Below are 20112 nucleotides of genomic sequence, written 5' to 3' on the forward strand. Positions count from 1 at the left end.
TATTGGAGAACAAATAGAACTGGAACTCCTTTTTTTTTTTTTTGCAATTTCTCTGAGTTTTTCTTTCTTTCTTTCTGTTTGATTTTGTGTGTTTGGGTAGTTTGTTTCTGTTTCTGCCTGTGACATATCTTCCCTCCTGGGAAGTCAGAGCCCATAGGAAGTCCTCCTGTGCTCTCCATGATGCTGTCTGATGCCCATCTCACCTCTCCAAAGGTCCTGGTGGCTCAGGTCTCCCACTGACCTGCTCCCAGGGATGGAGAGGGAGAAGTTGTGCAGAGAAGTGATACTCCTGCTGCGGCCGGGGGATGCCCACATTTGGCTGGCTGAGTTGGGGAGGAGTAGGGAGGACCCTGGTGGGTTTGGGAATTGCTCCCAGCAGCTCCACCAGGATTTCTCAGCTCCATGTCATCAGGCCCTAACACAACAGAGAATCTCAGGGTTACAAGGACTCCCCTCCAGCGGTGGGTCCAGCTGCCCATCTGAGGCGCTCAGTCCCACATTCTTGAACCAAATCTTTACAGTCGTTGTTTTCTCTCTTATTGCATCCCGATGCCTAGTTGAGATTTTGTCATAAAAGATAAGAGGCCCCATAAATGCAACGGTCCTCTCCAATAACCCCATCTTTCCCACCTCACCCTGGGAATCACAGTCATCTGAAAGGCTCTCGCGTCTTCTCTTGACCATTTCTGCTCTGTAACAGAGGGAATGACCTTCTGTGGCTTCTGGAATCGGGCACCAGCCAGGGGGACCTGTCAGGGGGCAGGGGGGTGAAAGATGGGAAATGTCGCATGATATCCTTCCAAAGACCCCGTAGTTGAGAGGCAGACTTGAAACCTCAGAAGGGCTCCTTGAGTCCAATCCGTCATCCTTCCTGGGCCCCCTTTCCTGACAATGGTTGCATGTGTGTCCTTGATCTGGGCCTTCTGGCTCTCTGAGCTTCATTTCTCCCAAAATGAGCTAGTAGGACTGGATTATTCCTAAGTTTCCTGAAACCCAGAAGCTGAGGGTACTGCTGGGCTCCCGGACAATGAACAAGGGTCACAGCCCCTCTGGAGTCATATACAGAAAAGTCAGGGTATAAGTCTGTATGCAATTAGCTCTTGCAATTTGCAAACAAAATCTTCCTTTTTTCTTATAAGGTGCTTTCAGGGCAACTCTGTGACGCCCTCGCTATTGGCTTTGTTAACTCCAGGTACTGGGAGGGGGCATGAGTGAGGGTGTGTGGGTGTCCCCATCCCTTTAAGCCAAGGCCAAGTGGGCCTGGAGAACACCTTGTTTCCCCAGGATGAATAAATGACAAGAATTGTTTGGCATTTCCAGAACTGGCCTGGGGCATGTGCAGTTTGGGAGGGTAGCCAGTAGGTTAGGGAAAGGACGTTCTTTCCTCATTCACCTCTACTCCCATTCCACCTTGATCTTGGACCCTCCACCAAGGTTTCCATCGCTAATAACAACACCATTTCTACCAAAGCAATGGTGGGCTCATGCTTACTGAGTGCTTACCATGTGCCAGGTACTACATTAACTACGCTGTGTCCATTATCTAGTTGAATCTTCATGACAGCTTTATGAAGAAGAGATCACCATGCCGGAGAGAAGACTGAGGATCAGAGAGATCAGTTCATCTGCCTAAGGTTGCTCAGCCAGCCACTGCCAGAGCTCCCTAGGAAATTAACCCAGGCTTCTTTCTGCTCCAGTATCCTGCCTCCTTTGCATACAGTTCCAAAGCAACCAGGAAGCTGGTCACTGCTAGTGGGCTTGCGGGCAGAATAGGAAACTAACCTCTGGAGCCTTCAGAGAGGCCAGAGAATTCTAGCATCTATTATCTATGCTAAAGAGAAAGAACAGAAAATGATAAAACGGGCTGGCCTTCCCTACTCTTGCTGCCCAGTGCCAGCCTCCCCTGAAGGGAGCCGTGCTGGCACACAGACCCCACCAGTGTGTCCTCTGTCCTGACGTTTCTGCCCCTTCGTCCTGAAGCCCCCCTGGTCCTTGAGTACCTTTCTGCTCCTGGCAGTGTGAGGAGAGATAGCACGAGAAGTTAATGTCAGCCCAGCCTGCCCTGGAGAGAAAGAGAGGAGACAGGCGGTAGGTGCTGCCAAAGGATGTGGGTGGGAGAAGCCAGAGAGGCGAGCTGGCCCCCAAAGCTAGGTTCAGATCCAGGGTGTGGCCAGCCAGACTCACAGAACTTTTCTGAGCCGTGCTTTGCTATAAAGTAGGGAAGGGTGCCACCCACCTGCCAGGGGCTCCTTGGGCACTTAAAGTGCTGCTGGATGGACTTCCGCAGTGGCCTGGCGGTCTGCATTCCCAATGCCAGGGGCCTGGGTTCACTCCCTGGTCAGGGAGCTAATACCCACATGCCACGAATAAGAGTTCGCATGTCTCAACTAAGATCTGGTGCAGCTAAATAAATAAATATACATTTAAAAAAAAAAAAGCTTGTGATGGCCTGGATGGGAGGGAAGCTTGGGGGAGAATGGATACACATATATGTATGGCTGAATACGTTTGCTGTTCACCTGAAGCTATCACAACATTGTAGTTTTTTTTTTTTTTTTTTTTTTTAATGCTACTGAATGAGAATCCCATGTCCCAACAGGCTGGCTTTCTCATCAATCATTGAGCTCCTTGGGTTCCATGGGGCCTGTTCAGTGTGACAGAGAGCAGGGGCCCAGCTTTGGTAATGGGGTGGAGAAGCCCGTCCAGGGTAGGAGCATCGTCCAAAACAGGCCAATCTGGTGGCCAGCTTTATGCTTAGGTCCTCAGGATGGACAGGAATTGCAGGGAGAGGCCAAATTCCACCCCCTTCAGCCCCATCTCCCTCTTCTATGGCCTTAAAGTCAGACATAACCTGGCTTGAATTCTAGCTTTCTCACGCAGAAGTCACTGCACCTCGCTGCATCTCAGATTCCTTATCCACGAAACAGGTTTCACAGAGTTGTCTGGAAATTAGTTAAAAAAAAAAAAAATCCATGGTTGAGCATTTAGGACTGTAAGGAAGTAAAGAAGAAGAGGGAAGACAAGGAGAAATGGATTGAGTTCTAGAAAGCCCTAACAGGAATGATGCGTACAGGCTCTCTTTATTTTATTCAATCTTATTAATAAGGACGTGGATTAAAACCTGGACACTAGAGACCTCCCTGATGGTGCAGTGGCTGAGACTCCTCACTCCCAGTGCAGGGAACCTGCGTTCAACCCCTCGTCAAGGAACTGGATCCCACGTGCTGCAACCAAGACCTGGCTGCTATATAAAATAAATAAATATTAAAAAAAAAAAAACCAGACACTAGAATTTACCTCCTCCATTAACGAGCCTCAATATGAGCAATGTCTTGAGTAATATAAGAAAACAATCACCCTAGTATGGTCTGTATGCACTGAATGAAGTGTATTACATATGATATCACATCTGCTACAAGGTTCGCTCCAGTTCAGGCGCTCAGCCATCTCCAGGTCTCTGTGACCCCATGGACTGCAGCACGCCAGGCCTCCCTGTCCATCACCAACTCCCGGAGTGTACTCAAACTCATGTCCATTGAGTCGGTGATGCCATCCAACCATCTCATCCTCTGTCGTCCCCTTCTCCTCCTGCCCTCAATCTTTCCCAGCATCAGGGTCTCTTCCAGTGAGTTGGCTCTTTTCATCAGGTGGCCAAAGTATTGAAGCCTTAGCTTCAGCATCAGTCCTTCCAATGAATATTCAAGACTGATTTCCTTTATGATTGATTGATTTGATCTCCTTGCACTCCAAGGGACTCTCAAGAGTCTTCTCCAGCACCACGGTTCAAAAGCATCAATTCTTCAGCGCTCTGCTATAAGGCAGGTGCTATTATTAATTAACTCCAAATTACCAATAGGGGTGCTGAGGCCCAGAGAGAGGCTGAGTAACTTGCTCAAGATCGCACAGTAAGGTGGTGGTGGAGCCAAGGCCAGAGAGCAGAAGTCCAGGTCCAGAGTTTAGACTTTGAGTCACTTTGCTGTATCGGATGAAACACTCCTGGGCACGTTGTAAGCACAGCAAGGTATGTGAGCCCATGGCCTGAAGGGTGAAAAATTAAGAAGAGGCGGCATTCCCCCTTTGGCTGGGGGACTCAGGGGTGCCAGGGCTAGAAGCTTGTGGAAGGTCGCCTGTTCCATTACCTACAGCCAGGTTCCCGTCTCAGCCTACAGCACCGTTCATCACTGGAAGCTCTCTCAGGTGACTGAAGGGAGCGTTGTGGTCTTTGCTGGAACAATGAATTCTTGGTGGCAATGGAAAATATTTCCAGGAATGAAGGACCTTCCTGCAGTCTCTCAGGCTATGGGGAGAACATGGAGCACATTCAAAGAAAAGTTAGATCTGAGCTCTTGAATCTGCCTGGAGCTGGTCACATGAACTTTATATTCTTGCCTGAGGACCTTGAAGTCACTATCTTAAAGGAGACTATTTCTTGAGTCAGTAGGGAACTCTCTGAGAATGCAGGACACCATGAAATCTAAGACCCATCGGTGCACTTAGACCACAAGTATTTATTGAAGGTCTGCTCTGTGCCAGGTACTGAACAAGATATTTAATCTTATTTGATAAGGAACTTTGATGAAAAAGAGAAACTAATGGGTACAAAGTTGAATTGTGTCTCCCTTCCCCCCAAAATATATGTTGAAGCCCGAATCTCTACTACTTCAGAACGTGAACTTATTTATTTTTTGCTTTTTTAATAACTTAAGTTTTATTGGAGTATAGTTGCTTTACAACGCTGTATTAGTTTCTACTATAGCAAAACAAATCAGATATATATATATATATATATATATATATATATATATATATTGCCTCTGGTTTAGACTTCCTTTCCATTCAGGAGCATGTGACCTTATTTGGAAATAGACTTTTACAGAAATAATCAAATTAAAATGAGGTGGTCATCAGCATGGGTCCTAATCCAATATGACTGGTGTCCCTATAAAAATGGGGAAGTTGGTCATGGAGACAGACACACTCAGAAGACAACATGATGACTCATCAGAAGATCAGCCACGTGAAGGTGAAGGCAGAAAAGGGTTATGTTTCTACAAGCCAAGGAATGCGAAAGACGGCCAGGAAGTGACCAGAAGCTCGGAGAGAGGCCTGGAATAGACTTTCTCCCGGGGCCTTCAGCGGGAACCAGCCTTGCTGAGCTCTTGATCCTGGACTCGTAGCCTCCAGAACGGTATGAGGCAGGAAGTTTCTAGTACTGTAACAGGGAAGAACGGAATCTGATTCCAGGTCAGATGCGCTTTTTACCCTTTGCTTTCTGTTGCTTCTGTCACTGCAGTCACTACAAGCGTGCGCTCTCTAGCCATGAGCATACGTGGCAGCCTGCCTCCGGAACCCTGCCCTTCTGCCTGAATGTTCAAGTGCCTTTCTTCAGCTCGCCAGGAAACACCCCGACCTTGCCCATCTGGGACTGGCCACAGGAAAGAAGAAATTAGTACATCCCCTTCCTGAGGCTGGCCAAATCAGGAGATATTTTGCAAGACTCACGGCCTTTTGGGACTTCCCTGGTGGTTCAGTTGGTCGAGAATCCAGCTGCAATGCAGGAAACTGCCTCCCGTGCAGGAGACCAGGGTTCGCTCTCTGGGTCGGGAAGGTCCCCTGGAGAAGGCAATGGCAACCCACTCCAGTATTCTTCCCTGGAGATTCCCATGGACGGAGGAGCCTGGCGGGCTGCAGTCCACGGCAGCAACTGGAACACCACCACTGTGGCCCTTACACTTTACTTCCTCACTCCGCCTCCCTCTTGTTCTAGAAAAGAAACTAGCATCCAGGCCCCCATAAGGTGGTACCTTAAGACTCTAGTGAGCCATCTTCTTGGACACTGGCTTCCCGAATAAAGATGCTCTTCTTGCCTCAACACTTCGTCTCCTGATTTATTGGCCTGTCGTGGAGGGAGCAGAGCAGACTTGGACCCAGTGTGCGGGGCTGTGCTTAGTCCCTCAGTCGCGCCCAACTCTTGGTGACCCCTCAGACTGTAGCCCGCCAGGCTCCTCTGTCCATGGGATTCTCCAGGCAAGAATACTTTAGTGGGTTGCCATGACCTCCTCCAGGGGATCTTCCCAACCCAGGGATTGAACCCAGGTCTCAGGCATTGCAGGCGGATTCTTTACCGTCTGAGCCACGAGTGTTGTTTAAGGAACAAGGGATTGTGGCTCCTTAGTACACCAGCCCTAGGAACCGATACAGCATCTATTCTGTGCCTGGGCTTGCACCAGATGCCTTAGCTGGGCTGCTTCACGTTCAGCAAAGTAACTTGCTCAGAGTCTTGTAGCAACACACACGGAAATGTCAGGCTCAAAATCAGGTCTGATTGATAACCAAAGACTAAGTTCTCACTCCCATTTCGTGCATGGCAAATTGAGGCTCGGAAAATCCCTGTGATTTCCCTCCCAAACAGAGCCCAATATGTCAGAGATGAAGTTGTAATCAGAGCCTACAGTTCCTAAATTATCCTTAATGTTAGAAACAACCATATGGGAACTACTGAATAATTATCCCCATTTCACAGGTTAAAGAGTTAAAACCCAAGTCCTTAAGATGCCTGACCAACCTTAAGGTCACAAGTGAGTGAGTGAGGCGCCGGAAGTTGAACCTACAGTTTGACTCTAAAGCTACAGTTTTCACTGCCTCACAGTTTCGTAGCAGCCTGTCTGCATGGACAAGCAGGAAAGCCTGCATTTCAAGATGCTTGAGGAACTCACCATCAGAGCCTCTTTGCTCAAAGAGGACAGGACTGTCTGTCTTGCTTCCTCTGACTTTGTTACATTCAACAGCCCCTCCTGTGGATCCCCATCTCTCTTGCTGGGGAAACTGCTCTCTGGTTAACCTCAGCCAAGGAAGAATCTCACCAGCAACCACTACACCAGTTGGGGTGCTTGGTCCTTCCTCCACGTACCTCCCATTTCAGCTGAAGCAGTCACACGGTACAGATCATATGATCCTTTCCAGAACTGCACTCTGGAGTCAGTGATGAAGGAGAGATGAGTGTTTAAAGTGGTAGCAACGAAGCAGATGGTCCCCATAGCTCTGACCCTTCAGCCACTAGTTGCTTCAGTGAGCTCTGTTTCCTTCCCTACAATTTTTTTTTTTCCTTTAGATGGCCAGAGTCAGTTTCTGTTGCTTGCAACCAAAGTTCATGACCTAATACAGGAGGCTTCCAGGCTCCTGGTTGCTGAAAAATCCCACCACGAACTTCAGCCCCTCCAAAACCTGGAAAATGAGGCAATGGCACGGGCCAAGGAGTGGAGGACCTCTTGCACCCCTGCCCCAGCCCTCCTGAGAGCCAGCCTGAATCTGTGGTGAAGCTGCCCAGATGTCAGGACCAGGGAAATGGTGGCCAGGTCAGCTCTGCTCAAATGCGGGACTGGACACGAAAACATGGAATTGGATCTCAGGCTAGCCACTGTTGGAGGAGACTGGTTTCCAGTTTCTTGGCTTCAGAATCCCCAGAAGAAACAAAGTCTCATTCTTACATATATATATAAATATATATATGTATGTATGTATGTATAATTGTTTTTTTGGCTGCACTAGGTCGTCGCTGATGCATGCAGATTCTCTCCAGCTGGAACGAGTGGGGACTACTCTCTAGTTGTGGGGCGTGGGCTCCTCGTTACAGTGGCTGCTCTTGTTGCAGAGCATGAGCTGTGGGCAGACTCGCTAGCGGTGGCACACAGCCTTCGTTGTTCCGCCGCATGTGGGATCTTCCCAGACCAGAGATCAAACCCATGTCCTCTGCATTAGCAGGTGGATTATTAACCACTGGACTGCCAGGGACGTCCAGAGACTCTAGTTCTGTGTAGACAGCCAGCCCAAGGTCCTTCACTGGAGTCAGTTTGCAAAACAAAGCAGCCTGCAAAGTAGCAGTGGGGACAACAGTTCCAAAGCCACAGCAGCCGCCATCGTGGCTAATGTTTAGCAAGGGCTTCCCACATTCGGGCTACTGTTCTCAGAGTTTCCTTAGAGCTTTCTTCCTCAGAGCTAACTCTTTTGTTCTTCACAACAATCCTATGATTCTTTCTGTTGGACATTTGACACCGTCATCTCAACGAATCAACACAGAGCCCCTATTCAGGAAGGCAGCTGAGACATGGATAAGATAAAGAACTTGCCTGAGTGGCTGCCCTGAGTTTGAAAGCAGGGGGTCTAACCCAGCTCCAGCCCTTCTCAGTCACTGCACTTAAAACCGCTTCCTATGCCCACCTCTCTCCCTTCCTTCCTCGTCTTCCCTGCCTCCATCAAAATGAACCAGGAAAAAAAGGAAGGCCCTCAGGCAGATATACCTGGGTTCAAAACCAAGTCCTACTGTTTATCGTCAGTGTGACCTTGGGCATGATAGATGCCTTTCCTGAACCTTAGTTTCCTTGTTCGGAAATTCAGGAAAATCAAGCCTATCTGATATAGGTTTTGTGACAATTCAGTGAGATCATGTGTAAACGCCTGGCACAGTGCCCAACACACATGCTCACCCATCCCAGGCAACCTGGCAGCAAAGACAGATGGGCATCCATTACTCACCCGGCAAATAGGGGAGGCAAAGACACACAGTGGAAGGGACAGTCTTTACCACCCTCATGCCCGTCAGCCTCTCGCCAGCTTCAGGAATAGGATATGCACGCACGTGCTCAAATCAGACCACAGGGTGAGACTGTTGCCAGTGAATCTCAGGTCCTTGCTTCATCACAAAAGAATCTGGAGACGAAGTGACAGGTAAGAATATTAATACTTAGAGACAAGCATGCTCCACAGATAGAGTGGGCTATCTCAGGAGGCAAGAGAGAGAGCCTCAAAACACAGTGTCGTTAGTTCTTATGTGCTGGGTAATTTCATAGACTAAGGAGGCTCAAGGTCTACTGGAAGTTGAATCGTCTGCCATTTTGGACCTAGTTGGTTCTAATCAGTTTTTGTCACATCCTATTAAAAGCAGAGACATCACTTTGCCAACAAAGGTCAGCATAGTCAAAGCTATGGTTTCTCCAGGAGTCTCTGTGTGGATGTGAGAGTTGGACCATAAAGAAGGTTGAACACTGAAGAACTGATGCTTTCAAACTGTGGTGCTGGAGAAGACTTTTGAGAGTCCCTCGGACAGCAAGGAGATCAAACCAGTTCATCCTAAAGGAAATCAACCCTGAATATTCATTGGAAGGACTGATGCTGAAGCTGAAGCTCCAATACTTTGGCCACGTGATGCGAAGAGCTGACTCACTGGAAAAGACACTGATGCTGAGAGAGATTGGGGGCAGGAAGAGAAGGGGATGACAGAGGATGAGATGGTTGGATGGCGTCACTGACTCAATGGACGTGAGTCTGAGTAAGCTCCGGGACATAGTAAAGGACAGGGAAGCCTTGCATGCTGTGCGGCCCATGGGGTTGCAAAGAGTCAGACACGACTGAGCAACTGAGCAACAACAATGGCCAGGTCATTCCTTTAAAGGCTGTGCTCTTCCCTTCTGTTTCTCGACTTGAACAGTCTAAGACGAAGGGTAACTCTAGAGTAGGAGGTTCTGACTGTGGAGAAGTACCCAGTGGGGCTCTGGAATGCTGGTCATGCTCTATTTCTTGACTTAGGTGATAGTTACATAGATGAGATTTGTTTTCTAATTATTTATAAACAGTGTCTACATCTTGCATGTGCTTTTCTGTACGTATTTCGTAGTGAAAAAATAAGACGCTAAGTCTAACAGAACAACGCTGTAGAGTCTAGGCAGCTTGAGAGCCGAGGTGGGTGTGAGACTGGTACCCAGTACTAATCCCACTCTGAAATGCCTGCCCCACCCACACCCAACTCACCCAGCGATTTAGAGCTTTATGAGTTGCTCTGAAGACGGTCTGGTTTGAATCCTGACTCTGCTACTTGAATCCTGACTCTGCTACTGGCTGCTACTTACTCTCAAACGCTCTAATCCTCATGTCAACATCTACAAAATGGGGAGAGAATCAAGCAGTTACGAGCATCAAACGAGCTCACTGTAGAGACCATTTAGCGCCATGAACTGCACACGGGATGTACCCGAGAAGCACTAGCTGCCAAGTTAGGCAAAAACGTGAATGGACTGGCTCCTTTGACCAAATGGTGGCAAAGGCAGGGTTCTGCTGGGTCTCGGCAGTGATGAAACTAACACATGGGGCTGCATTAAGATTGCTTCTCTCCATTTCCATCTCTTTTTCTCTCTGCACTTGAGTCTTGTTCTCGCCAACCAGTTGTTTTCCATGATATTGGAAACTGGCCAGCTCCAACTCATGTCTTCCTAGCTTTATGTCCAGAAAGAAAGGAATAGACTTTCTTCTCTTGGTTAAATGGTCAAAAATCCCAAGGAAGGGCTCTGATTGGTCATCTTGGGTCACATGCCCTCCTCTGTGACCAACATGGCTGTGACTGGCTGCACCAACAGAATCATGTGATTGGTAAGGAGAAGGACTTCAAACAAGGGAGGAAGCAATTTGCAAAAGAACAAGGGGCCATTGAGTAGACGCAGCAGCAGGTGTGTGAGCCAATCTCCACGCACCAAAGCTAATTAGAGGTGAACTCCAGCGTGATTGGATCTTTCTTTGAGAGGCCTGCCTCCTCCTGACACAATTTCAGTCCAAGTGAGTTCTGATAGTAATATTACCATATTCATCTTTTGCAGGTAGAGCATGTTTCCCAAACCTGCCAATCAAAGCATCATGCTCCCTGGCCATAGGATCTGGTTCAGAGCTAAGCCAATGAGAGCTCTACCCAGGAATATTATTGGAGTTACCTGGAGGAATTGTTTTCTCTGCTATAGTTGCTAGGTTGTTAGAATGTTTTTCTAGACTTTCCAGTGACCATCTTGCCCTACCAAGGGAAGGATTTTTCTATGAGTGAAACCTACCCAGAGCAAAGCTGAGCCTAGTGATAGAGTGAGTGAGTGAGTGAGTGAAGTCGCTCTTTGTGACCCCGTGGACTGTATGTAGCCTACCAGGCTTCTCTGTCCATGGGATTCTCTGGGAAAGAATACTGGAGTGGGTTACCATTTTCTTCTCCAGGGGATCTTCCTGACCCAGGGATCAAACCCAGGTCTCTTGCATCGGAGGCAGATGCTTTAACCTCTGAGCCAGAGGGTGGTTCCTAATCATATTATTTGAGTACCTAGACCTGGCCATACCTGAAAATCAACTTTCCTCTAGACTTTTCAATAGTTACTTGTGTCAACAAATTCCCTTTCTTTGTTAAACCATTTTGACTGTGTTGTTTCATTTGTAGGCAAAGGAGTCCTGAACCCAGTCTCATCCACTGGTCCACAAGGCCACCTGTCATATCCTTTAATATCCCTCCTTTAAATAAGCCAGATTCCCAGAGGATTCTGGTAACTCCTCAGCCAAGGAGTTACCCCAAAGTTAACCCCCAAGACCCAGTGTTCTCTGAGGCCTAGTTTATGGTGAACAGTGTCGGGTTTGTGATCTACAAAGAAGAGAATTTAGCTTCAGGACTAGAGATGAGGCTTCAGGCACTCGGAGCTTTGTGTGACAAAAGTTTTATTACAGTGAAAAAGGGATGGAGAAAGCCTCTGTGATGACATGTACATCAGAAGGGGGCAGAGAGTGCCCCACTCACTAGTCTGGGCAGGGCTTGATACACTTTGTCAGTTGGTTACTAACAATAGAAAGGTATTACCAGACCCACGCCCACAGTTCAGTTCAGTTCACTCGCTCAGTCGTGTCCAACTCTTTGCGACCCCATGGACCGCAACACACCAGGCCTTACTGTCCATCACCAACTCCCGGAGTTCACCCAAACTCATGTCCATCGAATCTGTGATGTCATCCAGCCATCTCATCCTTTGTCGTCCCCTTCTCCTCCCGCCTTCACTCTTTCCCAGCATCAGGGTCTTTTCCAGGGAGTCAGCTCTTCACATCAGTTGGCCAAAGTACTGGAGTTTCAGCTCTAGCATCAGTCCTTTCTATGAACACCCAGGACTGATCTCCTTCAGATTGGACTGGTTGGATCTCCTTGCAGTCCAAGGGACTCTCAAGAGTCTTCTCCAACACCACAGTTTAAAAGCATCAGTTCTTCAGTGCTCAGCTTTCTTCACAGTCCAACTCTCACATCCATTCATGACTACTGGAAAACCATAGCTTTGACTAGATGGACCTTTGTTGGCAAAGTAATGTCTCTGCTTTTTAATATGCTGTCTAGGTTGGTCATAGCTTTTCTTCCAAGGAGCAAGCATCTTTTAATTTCATGGCTGCAGTCACCATGTGCAGTGATTTTGGAGCCCCCCCCAAAAAACAGTCTCTCATTGCTTCCATTGTTTCCTCATCTATTTGCCATCAAGTGATGGGACCAGATGCCATGATCTTAGTTTTCTGAATGTTAAGTTTTAAGCCAACTTTTTCACGGTCCTCTTTCACTTTCATCAAGAAGCTATTTAGTTCTTCTTCACTTCCTGCCATGATGGTGGTGTCATCTGCATATCTGAAGTTATTGATATTTCTCCCAGCAATCTTGATTCCAGCTCGTGCTTCCTCCAGCCCAGTGCTTCTCATGATGTACTCTGCATAGAAGTTAAATAAGCACAGTGACAATATACAGCCTTGATGTACTCCTTTTCCTTTTTGGAACCAGTCTGTTGTTCCATGTCCAGTTCTAACTGTTGCTTCCTGACCTGAATATAGGTTTCTCAAGAGGCAGGTCAGGTGGTCTGGTATTCCCATCTCTTTCAGAATTGTCCACAGTTTATTGTGATCCACACAGTCAAATGCTTTGGCATAGTCAATAAAGCAGAAATAGATGTTTTTCTGGAACTCTCTTGCTTTTTCAATGATCCACCGGATGTTGACAATTTGATCTCTGGTTCCTCTGTCTTTTCTAAGTCCAGCTTGAACATCTGGAAGTTCACAGTTCATGTACTGCTGAAGCCTGGCTTGGAGAATTTTGAGCATTACTTTGCTAGCATGTGAGATGAGTGCAATCGGGTGGTACTCTGAGCATTTTTTGGCATTGCCTTTCTTTGGGATTGGAATGGAAACTGACCTTTTCCAGTCCTGTGGCCACGGCTGAGTTTTCTAAATTTGCTGGTATCTTGAATGCAGCACTTTCACAGCATCATATTTTAGGATTTGAAATAACTCAACTGGAATTCCATCACCTCCGCTAGCTTTGTTCATAGTGATGCTTCCCACGGCCCACTTAACTTTGCACACCAGGATGTCTGGCTCTAGGTGAGTGATCACACCATTGTGGTTATCTGGGTCATGAAGATCTTTTTTGTACAGTTCTTCTGTGTATTCTTGCCACCTCTTCTTAACATCTTCTGCTTCTGTTAGGTCCATACCATTTCTGTCCTTTATTGAGCCATCTTTGCATGAAATGTTCCCTTGGTATCTTTAATTTTCTTGAAGAGATCTCGAGTCTTTCCCATTCTATTGCTTTCCTCTATTTCTTTGCATCGATCACTGAGGAAGCCTTTCTTATCTCTCCTTGCTCTTTTTTGGAACTCTGCATTCAAAAGGGTATATATTTCCTTTTCTCCTTTGCCATTAACTTCTCTCCTTTACTCAGCTGTTTGTAAGGCCTCCTCAGACAACCATTTTGCCTTTTTGCATTTCTTTTTCTTGGGGATGTTTTTGATCACTGCCTCCTGTACAATGTCATGAACCTTCGTCTATAGTTCTTCAGGCTCTCCATCTATCAAATGTAATCCCTTGAATCTATTTGTCACTTTCACTGTATGATCGCAAGAGAGTTGATCTAGGTCATACCTGAATGGCCTAGTGGTTTTCCCCACTTTCTTCAATTTAAGTCTGAATCTGGCAGTAAGGAGTTCATGATGTGAGCCACAGTCAGCTCCTGGTCTTCTTTTTGCTGACTGTATAGAGCTTCTCCATCTTTGGCTGCAAAGAATATAATCAATCTGATTTCGGTATTGACCATCTGGTGATGTCCATGTGTAGAGTCTTCTCTTGTGTTGTTGGAAGAGGGTGTTTGCTATGACCAGCGTGTTCCCTTGGCAAAAATATTTTGTTTTGTACTTCGTTTTGTAGCTTTGTTTTGTACGCCAAGGCCAAATTTGCCTGTTACTCCAGGTATCTCTTGACTTCCTACTTTTGCATTCCAGTCCCCTATGATGAGAAGGACATCTTTTTTGGGTGTTAGATCTAGAAGGTCTTGTAGGTCTTCATAGAACCGTCCAACTTCAGCTTCTTCAGCATTACTGGTCAGGGCATAGACTTGGATTACCATGATATTGAATGGCTTGCCTTGGAAACAAATGAAACACTCCCACTCCCAAAACATACATTTTAAGATAACAGGATTAGAACTAACAATAGAAACATCTTACCAGATCCACTGCCACAACATACATTCTCTCCTACCATCTCTGTTGAACGGTATGTGGAAGAGCGCCCCAGGACAGGACGTGGGGTATGTGAACTCTTAGGAGAGCCGTGAGGAAGGAGGTTTGGGTGGCCAGGGCAAGCCTCAGGAAGGATGTGGGAAATGGCTGGATCTTGAAGCAAAGGTTTGATTTGAATAGCCAGAAAGAGTGGGCTGAAAGACAGCCTCGCAAGGAACAGTGTGAGCAAAGCACAGAAGCCGCAAAATGCACAGCATATTCAGGGGCAGAGAGTGGAGCTGCCTAGGTCAAGAATCGGCCAGGAACAGGGAAGAGGGCTGTGCCTAGTGGCAGAGGGTCCTGTGCGCCAGGCTCTGGGGCCCACTCGTGCGGTAAGAGTGCAGGCACAGACGTGCTCAGAGTCACCCCCGGCCCTGAGACTCTGAACTAGCAGCACAGACTCTTATTGGCAGCCCATGACAGGGAAGCCTGTGCCTGTGTGCATGAAACGATGTGTCCACTGGAAGTGAGCGTGGTGGGGAGAAGGGGGTACGAAGGGCTGCTGTGAAGAGTTCTGGGCTTTGCTCCGCTACTACAGACCCTAAATAAACTTCTTTGGCCTTCAACAGCATCCAACCCTGGGTGAGGGGATGCGGGGCAGTTTCAAGTGGTACTAACAGATATTCATTCACTCACTCATCCATTCATTCATTCATGCAAAATACCATACACTAAGCATTACCAGGCCCCCCTGGTGGCACAGGTGGTAAGGAGTCTGCCTGCAATACAGGAGCCCCGGTTCAATCCCAGGGTCAGGAGGATCCCCTGGAGAAGGAAATGGTGACCCACTCCAGTGTTCTTGCCTGGGAAATCCCATGGATAAAGGAGCCTGGCGAGCTTCAGTCTACGGGGTCACAATGACTCGGACACGACTTAGTGATTAACACTAACACGAGCGTTAGCTTAGGTCCTAGGGACACAAGAGTCAGTGAGACACAAGACTCCTGGCCCCGCTGAACTTACCCTGGGGCACTGAGGGCCGCCTGCTCAGCAGCCATTCCACCTTCTGCCTTCAGGGAAACCTGATTTTGTCCATGCAGCAATGTGCTCAATCAATGCCGGCAGGAGTAGTCTCGGCTCAGGGCCCCATCCTTTACAGGGCGCCCATCTGGCCTCTCCCAGCCATACCCCTCCTGACGGAGAGAGGAGTCTACAAGGCCAAGAGGATGTGCCCACCTAGCCCACACTGTGGGTACCTGGTACCTCAATATTCCCTGTCCAAACAGCCCCAAGCCCACTTCCAGCCTGCTGGAGTGAGTCCTTCCCCTGACCCACTCTCCTAAGAGTGTGGCCACTGCCCACATTCCTAGGCTCGATGAGTGGCGAAAGGGCAGCTGTTTGCAGGAAGGAGGCAGACAGGGCTTGGGTGTGTGGGAGTCCTCGTGTGGGATGGGAAAGAACCAGGGCTGGAAAGAGAAGGAGGAGGGCCAGTGAGCCAGAAGCCACATCCTGGCCTGAACCTCTGAGAAGCTGGAGGATTCTAAATTCACACCTGATCTTCCATGTTGTTTGAAGGTGTGTCTGTTTGGAAGGTTAAGACATGTTTTTTTTATCATTCTATGTTCTTGCCCGGAGCTCCACAAATGTTCAGACTGGCCTGTTCCTGGCTGCGGGGATCTGAGCCAGTCCCCCTTGCCAGATTCCTTGTTTTCCCAGACTCCTTTGCAGCCAGGAATGATCAAGTGATCCAGACATGTGATCCCAGCAAAGGGCTTCTGGAAAATCGTTTCTACCTTGATCATGGAAGAGAAACCTATAAGGAAAGGCTCATGAGCAGAGCTTCCTTTTTCTCTTTTCTGCTTTTGAACACAACTGCTTAAGAACCATCTCTGGGGTGCAGGATGACACAGTGAAGGCCAACAGCCAGTATGCGAGGACGATGAAAGGTGTTAAGACCCTGGGTCTTGTCGTGCACGCTAAGTTGCTTGCGTCATGTCTGACTCTTTGCAACCCTATGGACTGCAGCCTTCCAGCCTCCTCTGTCCGTGGGCTGCTCTAGGCAAGCATACTGGAGCGGATTGCCATGCCCTCCTCCAGGGGATCTTCCTGACTGCGCTCAAGTCTCTTACGTCTCCTGCGTTGGCACTAGCAGCACCTAGGTCATGGAGCTTAGGGGCCAGCTCTGGAGCCAGCTGCCTCTGGATTTTATGCTGCACGAGACATCAGCGTCATCATGGTTTTGGCCACACTTTGGGCAGTGTGTGATACAGCAGTGGCCAGCCATCCTAACAAAACCTTTGTGGCTTTTAATTTGTTGTTTGTAATTTTGCCCATGCTGCATAGCTTGCAGGATATTAGTTTCCCAAACAGAGATCAAACTCAGCCCCTGGCAGTCGAAGTACAGAGTCCTAACCACTGGACCACCAGGGAGTTCCCAGAAACATGCTTTCTAAAGACTAGTGACAGAAATCAGTCTGGCTGGAAGATCATCAGTCTGGCTGGTGACATCTTGCCAGTCTGTGGGGAGGATTCCCCATGGGTGAAGTCAAACCAGAGGAAACTAAGAATTCTTTGGTATACCTGCATGCTACTTTTACTATTATTGTCTTTAAAAAAATAATCTCATGTTGCCTAATGGTTTAAAATGAACTACAGCACTATCTAGGGTTTCCCTGGTGACTCAGTGGGAAAGAATCCACCTGCCAAGGCAGGAGAGCTGGGTGTGATCCCTGGGTCGGGAGGGATCCCTGGAGAAGGGAATGGCATCCCATGCCAGTATTCCTGCCTGGAAAATTCCACGGACAGAGAAGCCTGGTGGGCTACAGTCCATGAGGTCACAAAAGAGTCAGACATGACCTAGCTACTGAATGACAACATACCACTACTATAAATAAAAAGCCAAGATGACTTGCTATTATAGAAAGCAATAAAAAGATTTTTTTTAAGTGAAATCCATGCTGAAAATAAAAAACTCTAAGTGCCTTGTGGTGTCCCACATTGGAGTCTGGGACTGTAAGAGGACATTAGTAGAATAACCAATGTGACTTCCCTGGTGGTCTGGGGGCTAAGAACCCGCCTTCCAGTGCAGGGGACATGGATGCAATCTCTGGTCTGGGAAGATCCCACGTGCTGGGGAGCAACTAAGCCTGTGTGCCCCAACTACTGAAGCCCGAACACCCTAGAGGCTGTGCTCCAGAACAAGAGAAGTCACCGCAGTCAGAAGCCCAGGCGCCAGAACAAGAGAGTAGCCCCCAGTCATTGCAACTAGAGAAAGCCCATGCACAGCAATGAAGGCCCAGTGCAACCACAAACAAATAAATAAGTAAATGTTAAAAAAAAATAAATGTGGAAGTCGCTCAGTCGTGTCCGATTCTTTGTGACCCCATGGACTATACAGTCCATGGAATTCTCTAGGCCAGAATACTGGAGTGGGTAGCCTTTCCCTTCTCCAGAGTATCTCTCCAACCACAGGATCAAACCCAGGTCTCCCGCATTGCAGGCAGATTCTTTACCAGCTGAGCCACAGGGGAAGCCCCCGGTGGGGAGGGGGGGAAACCAATAAAGTCTATACTTTAGTTAATGGTAATATACCAATACTGTTATCAAGTCCAAACTTGTACTGCTCACCACACAACAGGTCAATAAACCAGAAATAAGCTGTTGGGGCAAGGAATAGTGACTTTATTCAGAAAGCCAGCAGATCAAGAAGATGGTGAACCAGTGTCCCGAAGAATCATCCTCCCTGAGTTAGAATTCAGGCTTCTTTTACACTTAAAGGGGAGACGGTGTGGTCGGCTGATGCCAGTTTCTTGGTGTCAAAATCCTTTACTTTTGAAGCTGTCCACATAGGTCAGGTCAGGATGTTCTCGTAAACCTCCAGCAAGGCAAATGCTATTCTCTGCTCTGCAACTTTTTATCTCTATGTGAATGGAAAAGTGTATCTTTGAAGATCAGAGCCTTGAGAATGGGCTAGCCTGTGCATTTCAGGCCATAGGCGACATTCTTAACTGGAAGCAAGAGCGAAAGAATACAAAGGTTAAAGTAAAAGAAACAGATCCAATACAGAGTCAGGCATGTTCTCCCCTATTACAATACTGGTCTCTCTATCTTAAAAAAAAGTAGCATGGTTATATAAGATGTTAACACTGGGGAAACAAGGTGAAGGGTTATATGGTTCTTAGGTAAGAATTCTGTACTGTCTTTGGAACATTTTGTCAATCTAAACTTCTTTCCTTCCAAAATAAAAAGGTTATTAAATAAATAATGCAGTGCTTAAATCCTAACTCAGTATTCTGGAGAGCCAGTGGCTCTGAGCTGAGGCCTGTTCTCCCTTCCTTAAACAAAGATTAGCAGATGTTCTAGGACTACAATGGTATACTATTCTGTCTTAAAAAAGGAGAAAATAATCCCACTTGTAACATGTGTGCACCCGGAAGACACTGTGCTCAATGAAATAAGCTAGACACAGAAAGACAAGTATCGTATGATCTCACGTGGGTGTACAATCTAAAACAGTCAAACTCACAGAAGCAGAGAGTTAGAATGGTAGTTTCCAGGCGTTGGGGGGGAGGGGGAGGGAGATACGAGGACATGTCGGTCAAAGGGTACAAAGTCTTGAATATACAAAATAGACGACTGCAAGTTCTGAAGATCGAACACACGGCATGGCAACCACAGGCAACAATGTGAAAGTGAGTCGCTTGGTCGAGTCCCATTCTCTGCAGCCCCACAGACCGTAGCCCACCAGGCTCCTCCGTCCAGGGATTCTCCAGGGGGTTGCCATTTCCCTCTCCAGGGGGCCTCCCCGACCCAGGGACTGAACCCAGGTCTCCCACATTTCATGAGGTCCATTTCATGACCTCATGGAATACTGGAGTGGGTTGCCATTTCCTTCTCCAGGGGGCCTTTCCGACCCAGGGACTGAATCCAGGTCTTCCACATTTCAGGCAGATTTTTTACTGGCTGAGACACCAGGGAAGCCCATATAGGCAACAATATTGTATTGTATACTTAAAATTTGCTAAGAGGATACATATGAAACCAAATCCTCTCAACACACACAGAAACTATGTAGGCATGTTGGATTAAATGATTTAGCTTGACTGGAGTGATCTTTTCACAAGGTATACGTATATCAAGACATCAAATCGTATACCTTAAATATATATAATTGTCTATGTCAAAGATATCCAATAAAGTTTTTTTTTAAAAAAAGAGAAAGAGATATACATACCTTTTGTCTGTGAACCTGTAAGTCACAAAGAAAAATGGTTTAAATAATGGCCTTGATTATTAGTTTATGAGAAACAAATAAAAATTGTACCTCAACAACAACAAAAAGATTCAATAGTATCAAACTGTTCTCAGTAGAATAAGGATTGAAGGGAATAACTTTGTCATGTGGGACTCAAGGTGATTTAACACAAGTTCATGTACCTGCAAAAGACACCTCATGTATCACCAGTAGTAAGAGTCTCATGCACTAGAAAATATTAGATCAGGGGCAAGTACAAACATTCTTAGATGAGAAGCAAGTAGGGGTCATCACTCATGCCTCTGTGTAAGAGATAAAGCAGAGAACCACAAAAGTATTACCTAACACACAAGAACAGTGGGGGAAAATATTAACCCAAGTGACTTTGACCCTAAATGACTGCCATTCAGCTTAGCCAGTTCTAGTTGATGGTCCCATTAACAGAAAGATGTTTAGTTCTTTGGGTCAAAGACACCTTAGAAACGCAAACAAGAGATAAGTCGGCAACATAGGAGTATCCATGGTAACGAGAAACCACCCACAGAA

This window comes from Capricornis sumatraensis, chromosome 3 (genome assembly GCF_032405125.1).
Source record: "Capricornis sumatraensis isolate serow.1 chromosome 3, serow.2, whole genome shotgun sequence".
Classification (NCBI taxonomy): Eukaryota; Metazoa; Chordata; class Mammalia; order Artiodactyla; family Bovidae; genus Capricornis; species Capricornis sumatraensis.